Source organism: Chiloscyllium plagiosum, chromosome 4 (assembly GCF_004010195.1).
Source record: "Chiloscyllium plagiosum isolate BGI_BamShark_2017 chromosome 4, ASM401019v2, whole genome shotgun sequence".
Classification (NCBI taxonomy): Eukaryota; Metazoa; Chordata; class Chondrichthyes; order Orectolobiformes; family Hemiscylliidae; genus Chiloscyllium; species Chiloscyllium plagiosum.
This window is the reverse complement of record NC_057713.1, coordinates 47556318-47572670: the sequence shown is the minus strand read 5'-3', so window position 1 is coordinate 47572670 and position 16353 is coordinate 47556318. Positions and strand designations below refer to the sequence as shown.

Sequence of the window (16353 nt, the reverse complement as noted above, 5' to 3'; positions counted from 1 at the left end):
TATCCCTAACCATGTCCTCAACTTGTGCTTAGCTGCACTTCAACAACTTCTGTAAAGTTTCTGCAGGCGGGTGATAGGACAGCATTTGGCAGCAGAGTAAATTAGGATGACAGTTGCAATGTGAAGTATTCTGGCTTACTCCTCTATGATATTCTAATGAGTTTCTGGACAAGATTCCCATAGTATTTACTTTTTGGCTTGGTTTGATGATACAGCATCAACAGCTGAAAGTCCCCTAAAGAATGAGACCCAACTATTTTCAATGGGAATCATGAGTAAGTTCCCTTCCATTGGAGGAAACATTGAATACTTGCCCCAAGATCCCCAAGGTGTTGTCCTTCAAATGGAACAGGCAAAACTGTCCCTGGATTGAGGTTAATGTCTAGAGGAAACATTGCAGTATGTACAGTTCACTGGTGACCATCTGACTTGCTCTCTATTGTATTTATACCTGTGTCAGTAGCATTATACCATATGGCTGCTGTGAGCACAAGCCCTTGTGGAAAACCATTGTTTCATGTCAGTGTAAATTGGTCATGTCATCACGATAAATGCAGAACTTCCAATTAGTCATGAAGGTTTTGGTATCACTACTGTTAATGATAAGCTATAAGAACTCACAGAATCACAGCATTTCTATAGTGCAGAAGGACACGCAGTCCATTGTGTCTGCATCAGCTATCTGCAGAACATTATGACCTAATGCCATGCTCCCACCCTTTCCCATGCCCTGTTATTCCTATTTACATAAACATTTAACATCCTCTTATATGCCTCAATTTGACTTATCTCCTATCAAACTTCCAGGCACTCATTGTGTGAAAACATTTTCCTCACATTGTATTTGCTACTTGTGAAAATCACTTTAAATCTGTGCTTTATCATTACTGATCATTTTATGAGTGCCAGAAGTTTCTTGTGATGATGCTGTGGCTTTCAAGAGGTTATATTGTCCTTTTTATTGAGGACTTGCTGAGTCAACTACTGAAGACCATTTGAGTAAACAGCTTAAGAGGCATTGGGTTTTTTTCAAAGTGGGAACAATGGAAGCAGACTGCATTTGGCCAGCTGTCACATTCCAAGCTTTCTAGTTTTTTTTAGTTTTTAGATTTAGTTTTAAGAGAAGCTATTGGGGTCTCAAAAGAGTTGGAAACTTCAGTCAATGTCTTGTTGCTGCTACTCTCTCTGAATTTTCTCTTGATGTTTTCTCATCCTGAATTGGAGAACTGCACGTGACAATTTGTGTCTGCATTTTCCTTTTTTTTTGACAAGAGGTTTATGGGATGTTAGTTATCGTATCTATTATTCTGTTAAGTTTCCAATAGATTAGATTCACTACAGTGTGGAAACAGGCCCTTCAGCCCAAAAAGTCCACACCAACCCTCCAAAGAGCAACCCACCCAGACCCATTCCCCTACATTCCCTCCTGACTAATGCACCGAACACTACGTGCAATTTAGCATGGCCAATTCACCTAACCTGCACATCTTTGGAGGAAACTGGAGCGCCCAGAGGAAACCCCTGCAGACACAGGGAGAATGTGCAAACTCCACACAGACAGTTGCCCAAGGCGGGAATTGAACCTGGGTCCCTGGCGCTGTGAGACAGCAATGCTAACCACTGAGCCACCGTGCCTTGCCAGAGAGTTAAGTTATTATAAATTCCTTTTTCATTGGTTGAATTTTAACTAGTGTTTAACTAAATTGTGTTTTGCTTAAGATCGAGAAGTTTGACTGGTCATATTACATCTGAGATACTTCACATTTTCTTTGTCTACCATCTTAAAATATTGTTGGGAGGTACGACTTGGTCCATAACATTCTCCTTGTCCAATCTGATCCATATCGCTCATGATTTTGAAAACTTCCAGCAAACCTCTTCGGAGCCTTTTCCTTACCAAGGACGGCAATCCTAACTTCTCCAACCTAGCTTCATAATTACCTTTCCAATCTTTGAAACCATTCTCATAAACCTCCCTTGTAATGTATTCACCATCTTTATATAGTGTGTGGCACTCAAAACTGTACAAAATACTCCAGGTGAGTCTAACCAATATCCTCCCCGCTTTTGTGCTTAATACCGATCTTAATAAAGTCTAGGATACTATGAAGCAGATTTTCCACTTGCCAGACAGCCATTATAATAGCATAGATAGGAAATGAGAATGGAGACATTGTGGAATCCCCATCATAGTGCACTCTGAAGGAATTGCACAGGAAACCGAATTTTCCTCTGGACAATTTCTCTTTGCTTGGATCCCTCTGAAAATTTCCAGTAAGATCAGAGATTGGGGATGCTTCTGATCAAATTAAGTAGAACAGTTAGTTAGGAAAAGTTTGACAATTGGATGTATCATCGACCCCCTGAGTAACTGTTAAACTGAAATATTTCACACATCCTGAACTATACCTTCCCCAGACCACTTACACCCCCATATCCTGACCAGACATCACAAGGACCCAAACCCCGCCCCCCACCCCCCCCCCCCCCCCCCCGCACACACACACACACACACATACACACCTGTCGCAGGACTGAGAAGCTGGCACCAATACTTTGTCTAATTTTTTTGTGTGGTATGTAGACCTCCAAAGCCTACACACAGCAGTGACTTCTGAAGCCAGAAATTAATGTGTTAGCAGACAGATCATGCCAATCTCAGAATAGCTAAGCATCTGAGAAGGAACACTGACTGGCATTACATGTCTCTCCTACCAGGATCCCTAGACTTAATACCCCTGCCCCTGGATCCAATAACACCCCTCTGCTGTCCCCTCCACTCCAATTGGAACCGACCTGACACTCTGCCAAATCCCCCAGATCCCTCATTCAGAATTTAAAAATCCACAGTAACATAAAATGCTTACCACAGTCAAAATTATTTTGAAATTGAATTGCAAATATATTTTGATATACTTTAGACATAAATAGCAGATATTATTTAGTTGAGGAAAGCAGACCCATAGAATAAAAGGACAGTAAAAGTTTCCAGCATAATCACGATTCAATTAATCAGCCACAAATGGCAACACTAACAACTTGAATAGTATTTATGGAGATATATTAAATTATCCCAAGTGTCTGTTAACAAACATTAAAAAATCATAGTCATACAGTGTGGAAACAGTCCTTGTGGTCCAACTCGACCACACTGACCTGCATTTGGCCAATATTTTTCCAAACCTTTCCTATTGTCGTGAACCTGTTCCTCTGACAAGGTTAGATTGTCCTGAGTTTTATTTTTCAGAGAGAGTCTAAACAACCCAAGGTTCCATCATGTCTGAAGTTTGAATGGTTCATTGGGGCCTTTTTGTTTACCCCTAACAGATAATGCCTTTGGCCTAAGCCTTTCGTGTCTTAAAAAAGACCGGTATAATCAAAGGGGAGTGGCCAGCTAGCTGTGTAGCTGGCCTTCATTTAGATGAGAGATTTTTGGTTTAGTTGCAGCAGGGAATGTATGAAAAAGGCTGCTCAACTTCGTCCTCTGACTTGAAATCTATCAGCTTTTTGTGTCATTTTTAATCTTTGGGCTAAGGGGTCTGTTTATGGGGATTGTTGCAAGTATCTTTGGAACAGCATCATTAAGTCGGGATAGTCTATCGGGTTTGGATAGGATAAAATATTCTATTTTCTGTTCTTTGTGCTTCATTCCAAAACTTTGTGAATAAATTCTATTTGTTTAAAACTTGGCAGTCAGGCCAGCAGATTCACTCTGGGAACATCCAATATACCCTTAACAAAAACAAATAGCAAAGTTACGGTCTGGCTACCTGCTTAAAAATGTTTTGAGGGTCGGGCCTGGTCCATAACGTTATTCATGTACTTGTCAAAGTGTCTTTTAAATGTTGTAACTATACCTGCATCTACCGCTTCCTCTGGCAGTTCATCTCACATACGAACCACCCTCTGTGTAAAAAGGTTGCTCCTCAGCTCATTTTAAATCTTTTGCCTCTCGCTTTAAAAATATGCCCTCTAGTTTTGAACTCCTCGACCCTTTGCTATCCACCTTATCTGTGCCCTCATGATTTATAAATGTCCATAAGGTCACCCTTCAACCTCCTACATTCCAGTGAAAAATGTCCCAGCCAATAAGAGGTAACACAGAATTACAGATTTATGACAGCACAGAAAGAGGCTAATAAGGCCATAGTCTGTGGCTGACTCTGGAGAAGAGCAATTTGTCTAATGCCACTTGTTGGTCTTCTCCCTGTAGTCCTGCACATTCCTCCTTTCAGATCATAATCCAATGCTCTCTTAAATGCTTTGATTGACCTTACATTCACCATATTCATGTGAACAGAAAGTGTTTTTCTTGTCTCCATTGCTTCCTTTGCCAATAACATTAATCTGTGTTTTGTGGTTCACGATCCTTCAACCAATGGTGTTGACTCAAAGTTCTGGACCACACAAAAGGTTCACGTTTAACACACTCTTTATTTCAGTTCAGCCAGCGAGAGATCTGGAGTTGACACCAGAGTAGCACTCAGGCTTCCTCTTGGTGGATTCTCGACAGATCTCTGTCTATAGCATAAAAGCAGTATATTTTATAGCCCTCATGTTTGTGACTAGTACACATATTTCTCAGCGCCCATATGATTTAATGTTATTATATCTAGTTCTCTTCACATAGATAAGCAAAGCGGTTAACAATATTCTGTTAATTAAACCAAAGAAAAACAGCTCTATCTAAGGACAGGGAGAAGATTAGACAAGAACAGCTCCAAGGTTCGGCAAAGGCGCTTGCAATGTTTTAATTTGTTATTCACACAGCCACTGCGATCTTTAGTCTGCCACATATGCAAGCACACAGCTTGAACTTATAAGGTAAATTATTATTACAAATAGAAACTTTAACCATTGATTCCCCAATACTTTATCAAAAGCAACAGTTTCTCTCTGTTTATTGTTTCTAAATCCCTCATGATTTAGTATACCTCTATTTGATACAAGTTTCGCATAACCACCATACTTTGCACTCTATGTTTCTACTAATAAACCCTAAGTGCTATACATGCTTTGCTAAGTGCTCTCTCAATCTGTCCTGCTACCTTCAATGACTTAAGCATATATACACTCAGATCCCTCTGTTCTTATACTCCCTTACCAATTGTATCCTTTATATATTATCTCCACACTTCTCATTGAATTTCATCTGCCACCCATTTAGACAACCTTTTGTTTTGTTCTAAATTAGACACTATCCTTATCATCATTTACAATTAGGTCACAAAGTCATAGAGTATTGCAGCACAGAAACAGACCCTTCGGTCCAACCAGTCTATGCTGACCATAACCCCAAACTAAACTAATCCTACCTGCCTGCACTGGATCATATCCCTCCAAAAATTGCCTATTCACATCCTATCTAAATGTCTTTTAAACTTTTAAGTCTATCCACATCCATCACTTCCTCAGGAAGTTATTCCACACACAAACCATTGTATGTGTAAAAGATTGCCTCATGGCTTTTTTAAAAATCTTACTCCACTCACCTTAAAAGTATGCTCCCTAGTCTTGAAATCCCCCACCCTATGGAAAAGATACCTGCCATTCACCTTGTCTGTACCTCTCATTATTTTATAAAGGTCTATAATGTAGACCCCTCAACCTCCTATGCTCCAGTGAAAATGTCCCAAACTATCCAGCCTCACCTTGTAACTCAAACCCTCCGTTCCCAGGTAAATCTCTTCTGAACCCTCTCTAGCTTAATAATAGCCTTCCTATAATTAAGCAACCAGTATTCCAGATTAGGCCTAATCAACATCCTGTACATCCTCAACATAATGTCCCAACTCCTATATTCAAAGATCTGAGCAATGAAGTATTGTCTACAAAATTTGAAAGTGTGCCCTATGCACCAAGGTCCAGTCAGCAATACTGATCAAGAATAACAAAAGGTGTCAGCATCAATCCTTGATGAATGCCACTGCAAACCTTGCTCCAATCTGAAACCAAATATTAACCACCATGAATTATGAAGGGTTTCCTGTTACTCGGTCAATTTAATATCTATGTCACTACTGCCCTTGCATTCCATAGTAATATCTTTGCTCACTTCAAAGTCCATATATATCAGGTCAATAGCATAATCCCGATCAGTCTATTATGTTACTTTATCAAAACTTCTAGCCAGATAATCAAACACAATTTTCCCATAATATATCCATACTGGCTTGTCTGAATTAACCTACATTGGCCAACCGATTGAGTTTTGTCCCAAATTATCATTTATAGAAACTTTCACCAACTCATGATTTACATAAGATATACCAGTATACATAATAATTCTTTTAAAATCTAGATCTTAGAGATAAGTAGATTCTGCTGGACTGTTATGAAATTGCAAGAATAAACTAATTTTTTGAATTGCCATTCTCCAGTGGGCACCCACATCCCTCAGTACCTCAAGAATTCTGCAAACGCTTACCATTTAAATAACATATTGCTTTACAATCCTTGCTGCCAAAATAGATAATGTAATCCATCCTTCTACTTTTGACTAACTTACAACCTATTGATATCCCATCTCCTCTTCACAATGTACACCCTTTTCCCAGATTTATGTTATCAATAATTTTAGCATAATTTATTTGATGCTGTCGTTCAAAACATTAAATGACAATAGATAGAGCAGGGATCCCCTGTGGCCGTTCCCCTCGGCAATAAGTATACCGTTTTGGATACTGCTGGTGGGAACTGCCTACCAGGGGAAAGCCATACTTGTCAGGTCTCTGGCACTGAGCCTGGCAATGTGGCTTAGAAGGGAAGGGGGGAGAATAGAAAAGCGCTAGTGGTAAGGGACTCAATAGTTAGACGGATTGACAGGAGATTTTGTGATCAGGAATGGGATTCCTGGAAGGTATATTGCCTGCATGATGCCAGGATCCAGGATGTCGCTGATCAGATTTAGATTCTGAAGGGGGAGGGGGAGCAGCCAGAAATCGTGGTACATATTGACACAAATGATATAGCTAGGAAAGGGATTGAGGATCTGAAAAGTGACTACAGAGAGCTAGTTTGGAAGCTGAAGAGCAGGACGAATAGAGCAGTGATCTTAGGTTTGCTACCGGTGCCACGAGACTGTGAGGTGAGGATCAGTCAGCGAGTGCAGCGTAACACGTGGCTGTTGCAGGAGGGAGGGCTTCAGATACTTAGACCATTGGAATGCCTTCTGGGGAAGGTGGGACCTGTACAAGAAGGATGGGTTGCACCTGAACTGGAGGGGCACAAATGTCCTGGGTGGGGAATTTGCTCATGTGGTTCCGGAGGGTTTAAACTAGTTTGGCGGGGGTGGGGGGTAATTGTAAATAGGGCAGTGACAGGATGTTGTGAATCTATCGGGAAGGTTTTTCACATGGTGAAACAAAGGGATCGGTTAAAGAATGTCTGCTTTAACACAAGGAGTGCCAGAAATAAGAGTGGTGAACTTAGAGCATGGATCAGTACTTGGGACTATGATGTTATGGCTATAAAGGACACGTGGGTTTCACAGGAGCAGGAATGGTTGCTAGATGTTCCAGGGTTTAGAATGTTTAAAAAGAACAGGGAGGGTGGAGAAAGAGGAGGGGGTGTAGCATTGCTAATGAGAGAGTGCATCACAGCTACAGAAATGAAGGTTGTTGAGGAAGGTTTCTCTACTGAGTCAGTATGGGTGGAGGTTAGGAACAGCAAGGGAGCAGTCACCTCATTGGGAGTTTTCTACAGACCACCTAATATCAGGAGGGAGATTGAAGAACTCATAGGCCAGCAGATATTGGAAAAATGCAGATGTAACAGGGTTGTTGTTATGGGTGACTTCAACTTTCCCAATATTGACTGGAACCTCCTTAATGCAGATGGTTTAGATGGAGCCGTTTTTGTCAGGTATGTTCAGGAGGGTTTCCTTACTCAGTATGTGGACAGGCTGATGAGGGGAGAAGCCATTTTGGATTTGGTGCTTGGCAATGAGCCAGGACAGGTGTCAGATCTTATGGTTGGAGAATACTTTGGTTACAGTAACCACAACTGCCTCACATTTACCATAGCCTTGGAGAGGGAAAGAAACACGAAGGAAAGGGACTTTGTTGTGAATCAGAACTTCAAGGAGCTGGGAAATAGGCTTGAACAGATCAAGACTGATGAAGTTTATGTGCTGGAAATTTTGGCAAACATTAAGATTGGTAAGTCGCCAGGGCCAGACCAGATTTATCCTAGGCTGCTCCGGGAAGTGAGAAAGGAGGTTCCTAAGCCGCTGGCGAAGATCTTTGCTTCCTCACTCTCCATGGGAGTCATACCAGAAGACTGGAGGGAGGTGATTGTTGTTCCACTTTTCAAAAAGTGGAATAGGGAAATCCCTGGCAATTACAGACCAGTCAGTCTTATGTCTGTGGTCAGCCAGGTTTTGGAAAGAATTCTGAGGGATAGGATTTATGACTATTTGGAAAAGCATAGAGTGATTAAAGGCAGTCAACATGGCTTTGTGAGGGGCAGGTCATGCCTCACAATCCTATTGAGTTCTTTGAGGAGGTGACGAGACAGGTCGACGAAGGTGGAGCAGTGGATGTGGTGTATATGGACTTCAGCAAGACATTTGATAAGGTTCCCCATGGTAGGTTCATTCATAAAGTCAGGAGGTATGGGATACAGGGAAATTTGGCTGTCTAGATTCAGAATTGGTTGGCTGAAAGAAAACAGAGAGTGGTTGTAGATGGAAAGTATTCTGCCAGGAGGTCAGTGTTGAGTGGGGTCCCGCAGGGCTCTGTTCTTGGGCCTCTGCTCTTTGTAGTTTTTATAAAAGACTTGGATGAGGAGGCCGAGGGGTGGGTTAGTAAATTTGCAGATGACACAAAGGTTGGAGGTGCTGTTGATAGTGTCGAGAGCTATTGCAGGCTGCAACGCAATATAGACAAGATGCAGAACTGGGCTGAGAAATGGCAGATGGAGTTCAACCTGGATAAATGCGAAGTGATGCATTTTGGAAGGTTGAACCTGAATCCTGAATATAGATTTAAAGACAGGATTCTTGGCAGTGTGATGGAACACAGGGATCTTGGTGTTCAAGTGCATAGATCCCTCAAGGTTGCCACCCAAATGGATAGGGTTGTTAAGAAAGCATATGGTGTTTTGGCCTTCATTAACAGAGGGATCAAGTTTAAGCGCCGTGAGGTTTTGCTGCAGCTCTACAAGACCCTGGTAATACCACACTTGGAATATTGTGTCCAGTTCTGGTCGCCCTATTATAGGAAAGATTCGAAGTCTTTGGAGAGAGTGCAAAGAAGGTTTACCAGGATGTTGCCTGGACTGGAGAGCTTGTCTTACAAAGAGAAGTTGTCTAAGCTCAGACTTTTCGCTCTGGAGAGAAGGAGGAAGAGAGGTGACCTGATTGAGGTATACAAGGTAATGAGAAGCATGGATAGTGTCAATAGCCAGAGACTTTTCCCCAGGGCATGACTGACTGGCACAAGGGGTCATACTTTTAAGATATTAGGAGGAAGGTATCGAGGAGACATCAGAGATACATTCTTTACGCAGAGAGTTTTGAATGCATGGAATGCATTGCCAGTGGTGGTGGTGGAAGCAGAGTCCTTAGGGACATTTAAGTGATTGCTGGATTTGTACATGGACAGCAGTGAATCGAGGGGTGTGTAGGTTAGGTTATTTTATTTTAGGTTAGGAATTATCCTCGGCACAACGTCGTGGGCCAAAGGGCGTGTTCTGTGCTGTACGTTTCTATGTTCTACGTTCTAAAACATTGATATAGATGGTAAATACTTGAGGTCTCAACTCTGATCCCTGTGCCACTTGATCTAGTTATAGACTGCCATCCTAGAAAATACCAATTTAGTCTTCCTCTCTGCTATATGTTGGCGAGCTAATCCTCTGTCCATACTAATATGTTACTCCTACACCACGAGCTTTGTTTGATGTAGCAACCTTTAATGTCACATCTTATCAAACTGCCTTCTGGAAATTCAAGCACATCACATTCCTCTTTAGCCATGTTGATTGTTTCATAGATTCATACAATTATATAGCACATACAGACCCTTTAGTCCAACTCACCCATGCCGACCAGCATTCCAAGATGGAGAATGAGAAAAAAATTGTGGCTGGAAGAGCTGCTCCTTTTTTGAGTGATTTTAGGTGTGGGTGGTGATTTCAATGAATTCCAGGAGCAGTAATTACTGTTTTATAAGCTGTTGCATTGTTTTCGAACATTGGAAGAAGAAAGGTCAAAACAACAGCACTTTAATAAGGAGGAAGACCAACAAAGGCAGAGACCACATGGTCAGAGAACGAAACCTGCACTGCTGTCTGACACAGCAATGAATCTGCTACTGCCTTTGCTTTTTGAGTTCAAGTATCTCTGCGTCAAAGAAAAATTAACAAACAACGAAATTCAGAGTTGACCTTGCAAGAACCTGTGTGGGAGAGCTCATAGCACAGGAGAAGCCCAGTGCATTGTTTTTAAGTGTAATCTTGCCGTTAGTCTACAACAGTGAGTAGAGTGGGTTCTTTTTTGATTACATGTTTTGATTATTGAGATCTGTTTCTTGATTAAATTTTTAAAAATATAAAACATAGATACTGAGAACTGGGAGATGTCAGAGGTAGGTTCTTTATGGGTGCGTGGAATACACTGCCAGCAGTGATAGTAGAATCAGATACATTAGGGACATTTAAGCGACTTTTCGATAGGCACAAGAAAGATAGTACAAAGAAGGGTATGTAGATTAGTCTGATCTTAGAGTAGGATAAAATGTCAGCACAACATTGAGAGCTGAAGGACCTGTACTGTGCTGCACTGTTCTATGTCCTATTTTAAGTTAGTCTGGTGCAGTGTTTTTTAGAGCTGTAAGACAGTATTATTTTCTGGATCCGTAGATTCTTAAGGTGCAACAATGGCTTTTAGTAGAGTGATGTACTCTTCCTGTCGGATGTGAGAGATTCCTATCCTAGCCATATAGGCTGCCTTTTAAATGTTGTAAATTGTTCCCATATCCAGCACTTCGTCCAGCAACTTGTTCCATACATGCACCACCCTCTGCATGAAAAAGTTCCTCTCCCACCTTAAACCTATGCAGACCGCAGGTACCCCCCCCCCCCCACCCCTGCTTCAGAGACAGGTTATGGTTTGCATAGTTTTACCATCCGTCACAAGTGGTGATGAAATTAATAAGAGGGTAAAGCTTATTTTCAAAGCATATTTCAACAGGAGTTATGACTACGAAGTATTTGTGGAGACAATGTCCTGTATTCATATTAAAGATGCTATTCATCATACTACCACTGTACTAAATAAGACAGACTCCAAACAGATCTAGCAACCTAAAACTGAGCATTAGGGGAAGTGATGGCCTGTGGTATTAGAGCTAAACTATTCATCCACACATTCAATTACATTTTGCCCTTGAATGGACCATGGCAGATGGTAGAATTTGAATTTAATTCAATCATTTATTTAAAAATCTGAAATTTAAAAGTCAATAATGTCTAAGAAACCATCGTTGCTTGGTGGAAAACCCATCTGGTTCACAAATGTCCTATAAGGAAGGAAAGTGCTATCTTTATCTGGTCTAGTCTATGTGTGACTCCAGATCCGCAGCAAAGTAATTGACCCTTACTGCCATCAGAAATGGCCTAGCAAGCCATTCAGTTGTAACAATCACTAGAAATTGTAAAAACAAAATGAAAGCATTCAGACCACCTGGCATCAATGGAAACGATAATGGCATATAGTCCTGTCAAGCCTGTAAAAGTTTTTGCTTACCAACATGCGGAGGCTAGTGCCAAAATTGGGAGAGCGATCTCCCAGATTTCTCAAGCATTGGCTGACATTGTCATACTCACAGAATTGTACATTACAGACAACATCCCAGATAGCGCCATCTCTGGTTATGTCTTGTCTCACTGAAAGGGTAGATGCAGAGATGCACAATCGGGAGATTATCCTGGGAGACCTCAACATTGACTGCAGACACAATGAAGTCAAGCATTAAGTGAAACATGGACAGAGAAACTGGATGATTATCATGTAACATCTTCCCTCAGCTGATGTGGGCGGCACAGTGGCACAGTGGTTAGCACTGCTGCCTCACAGCGCCAGAGACCTGGGTTCAATTCCCGCCTCAGGCGACTGACTGTGTGGAGTTTGCACGTTCTCCCCATGTCTGCGTGGGTTTCCTCCGGGTGCTCCGGTTTCCTCCCATAGTCCAAAGATGTGCAGGTCAGGTGAATTGGCCATGCTAAGTTGCCCGTAGTCTTAGGTAAGAGGTAAATGTAGGGGTCTGGGTGGGTTGCGCTTCGGCGGGCCGGTGTGGACTTGTGGGGCTGAAGGGCCTGTTTCCACACTGTAATGTAATCTAAAAAAAATCTAATAAATCAGTACTCCTTCATGTTGAGCACCACTTTGAGGAAGCACTGATGGCATCAAAGGCATAGAAGATACTCTGGATGTTGGTTTGGGTTTCAGTGTCCACCTCCAACAGTGGCTTGGCGGCAGCACTAATGATTGAGCTAATTAAGTCCTAAAGGACTTTGCTACTCATTGGGTCTGCAGCAGATGGTGAGGGAATCAACAAGAAGGGAAAACATACTTTGCCTCATCATCTCCAATCTTCCTGGCTGAGATACATCTGTGCATGACAGTATTGGTAAGAACGTCCACTGCACAGTCTGTTCAGAAAGAAAGTCCCAACTTTACATTGATAATACCACACATCGTGTTATGTAGCACGATCACCATGCTAAGTGGGACAACATGTGAACAGATCTAGCAAGTCAAGATTGGGCATCCCTGAGGCACTGTGCAGCAGAACTAGCAGAACTATATTCCAAAACCTCATGGCCCAGCATATTCCCCACTCTACTATTACCATCAATCCAAACAATCAATCCTGGCTCAACAAAAGTGAGGGCATACCAGGAGCAGCTCCAGGCATAGTTAATAACAACATGATTACCTGGTTAAACTACTTGCACATCAAATGTGTGCCTTATAAAATTTCAATATAGTGAATCAGTTGTTTATAAATAAAATGTTTATTTTTAATAAGTGAAGTCATCATTACACTTTTATTTTATCTCAGCATGGGTCCTAAAGACTACTTGAGGTAGATACTTGGTGAGTTAGCATGCAGATTGTAAGGGTACAGGGTGATAGGTGGGATAGCATGAGTTGGAAAGTGGCTTCAATAAATTGACATACAAGGTGCCATGGAGTGGGTAGGGAGGCATACATTGACAAGGTGTGAATGAGGAACCATAACTGGTGAGTAGATAGCATGGTTGACATGGAGAGTATAAGGGATTATGGGAGCTAGGTGGGTGCAGATGAAATCATGGATTGGCATGGAAGGCACAAGAGGAGTTTGACAGTGTTTGGAGGTTAGGAGCCAAAGGACTATTCTTTGTATTATTTTTTGCCTTTATAAGTCCGAGTGCCAAGCCCAGCCTTTCAAATAGTTGGCTCTGCACGAGCAGTGACTGCCTCCACAACATATACATGGGAAAGGGCCTGGCCTGTAACATATTCCCTCACATGCTGTCATCAACAGGCTCAGAGGCAAGGTGCAAAAAGGCAAGACAATTCAAGGAAGGGACATTATGAGTACCAGATGGGCCCAAAATGAGTGAGCACTAAAAGAGCAGACAAACATGTTGGACATGCAGCCTACTCCAGTCCAAGAGCAGGATATACATCCGAGCTCAAAGTATCCTTGCTGCAGCATTACATTGATAATTACCATTGTACCCCAAAGTCCAACATTAAATTCCAGAAATGCACTGTTAGTGGCAATGTGCCATGAGAGTACTTACAGGCTGGCACATGTCAAATGCCAGTGTCCATGGATTTGGGGTGCATTTGACCAGCACCCATGGAGCATGTCCTGAGATACTGTTGCATGGTGATCAACACAGAGGCCCTTTGCAGCCAGTAGTGAGCTGAAGGTGCAAGGTCCCTTCTCTGACCTAACTGTTGAGAATTCTTGCCATCTGTTTGCTGACAACAGGCAAAACAATATAAATTTACATATTAATAAGGTTACATCTGCAGTTAATAAGATAGTTAACAAGCAATAATCCTCCCTCCCCCCACCTAATAAGCAACCTACCACTGTTTAGTGATAATCTCGCCTCATCACCCAAAACATAGTTAAAAATAATTCCCGATGTTACAATTGGCCTTGCTGAAGTTCTCCCACATTTTGCTACATTTCTCATCATAGCCCACATTGTTCAGGCCCCAATAAGATTCTCGTTATTCTATTTCAAATGATGACATGTAGGTTAAAAACAGTGAGAAAGACTTTAATGCTGAGCTTTTTTTTCCCATTATCTATGCTTCTGAGAAGAAGAAATGGTTGCTGTTAAGAAAGTGATTAAATCTAATTAACCCGAACGCAAAAAGCTACATGAACAGCTTTGCACCAAGAGAAGCAAGTTTGTCTGCATTCAGATGTAGCTTTTTTGTCAGATATGGAAACCAGCATTCCAAGCAAAATATTTGTAACAGATTGTGGCTTCCACTGCTTTATCTAAATCAAAGTGTTTGACTGCACTTCACTACCGGAACAAAACATTGAAGATTGTTTTAATGGTTTTCATTAAAATTTGTGCTTTCTTGTTCACAAATCTTATTTTGGTAAGTGGCGCCTTTACTGAAACATGTCCTCATTTGTCCATTTTATATTTTGCAGTTCAAACAAACTAAACGTGTCATGGTGGTCAATGACAATGGACTGGCTGGTACCTGGAACTAAGTATTACCTTGAGCAACAATAGAAGAAAAGATGTACAATATATTAAGACTGATAGTCAATCTTATGTGGGAGTTACGTCATCTTTGTTGGAGATTACATTTGTGACCTACATAGGAGAAACTTTCATTGGGTTTAAATTCTATCTAATTTGTATGCTTGTTGGATTTCCATGGCCATAACTGTGGAAGAATTTTTTTAAACGTATATTCTCAGTAGTTTAAATGTACAAAATCACATGTATCTCTTTTACAGGTAACCCATGAGAAATTAACATGGCTCTGTAAAGGAATCTTAACAGAAATTATACTCGTATAGTATTGAGATAAAGTTATTTTGATATCAGCATGTTTTAATTGTCAAACCTTGTTTTCAGGTTTGAGTGATGTTTGAAATTGTAATGTGGTCTTGGCTTTACGTGTGTTACAGCAATTGTATGATCTGACTGATCATGTACAAATTACACCTAATTTTTTTTGTTGTTGAGTGGGAAATGTCAGTTAAGTTAATTGAGCCAGTGAATTTAAAAGTATATGTTTGCATTAACAAAACATAGCAAGCAGGTTCAGGGGCCATATTATTAATAAAACATTATTATTGAATTTAAGGACTAAAGTAATTTTAAACTAATCTGCCCATTAGGAAACCCTCAGGAAGGGGTAAAATGCTAGTTTTACACTTTCCACAATATTACTGTCCAGTTCCATGGAGAGTAATCTCGGGATATTATATTCAACTCCAGATGGACTAGGTTATCCCAGACATTTAATGTGAATGTCTATCATTAAAGTCTGACTTGAGGTAAACTAGAATTTACAGGACAGTTTTGGAATGGGCAGGTCCAGGAATTGTAGCAGGGAACCACTTCACTGCCTCCTCAATACTTCCCCGTTAGGATTGTCCTTATGGGATAATTATAGAAAATAATTATGTATGAAAGTAACATGGCAATAAAAAGGAAAACACCACCCCCAACATGTTTCCAGTCATTAACCCTAGAATTCTGAATCCTTTTGAATTCTAAAACAGAGGTTAAACAAGTTAAAGAACTGATTTAGCAAGTGGAGTTCATAACAGTGAGTGATGGCAGGAATTTTTGTTTTATTTCTTTAGCCAGCACTGTGCCACACTATGCTGTGATGTTAATTGTTGTGATTGTAATGAGGTCAGCCAGGTGGACCTCATGGAATATGAGTTATCTGATTGGGCTATTAATCTGGTCCAATTAGGGAGCCCTAGTTGACAGATGACAATAGGAGTGTCAGACATCCTGTTCACTCTGAGAGCTGGCTCGAAAGGAGCTGGATCAATGTCAAGGATTCTCCACATGTAAATAAGGGGTTACTTGGTGATTGGATACCGGCCTCTGAGGAGTTATTTCATTAGTCCCATCTATTTTTCCCTCCTATTGCTGAAGACTCCTCCCGTAGTTTCACATCTCTGTTAAGTTCAAAAATATGCTAAGTGGATGCAGAGGCTGAGTACTGCAGAAGGAATGTGATATAGAGATTATTTAAAGTGATTTATGCTAACATTCAGTTTTGCTTTTATTTCATTTTATATTAATTAGTGAAAATATTTTAAAAGTTGCTTTCAATGACATGAGAAAAGTAAA

General features: G+C 41.0%; 1 protein-coding gene across 4 annotated transcripts in view; it reads left to right on the top strand.

The window, feature by feature from the left end:
- The window catches only part of LOC122549028 (RNA-binding Raly-like protein), a 634594-nt gene extending 618631 nt beyond the window's left edge, over nucleotides 1–15963 (top strand). For all 4 annotated transcript variants that reach the window (XM_043688161.1, XM_043688162.1, XM_043688165.1 and 1 more), the window contains one exon: nucleotides 14679–15963. The gene's annotated coding sequence lies outside the window, so the exon portion shown is untranslated. The remainder of the gene's footprint in view (nucleotides 1–14678) is intronic.
- The last annotated feature ends 390 nt before the right edge of the window (nucleotides 15964–16353 follow it).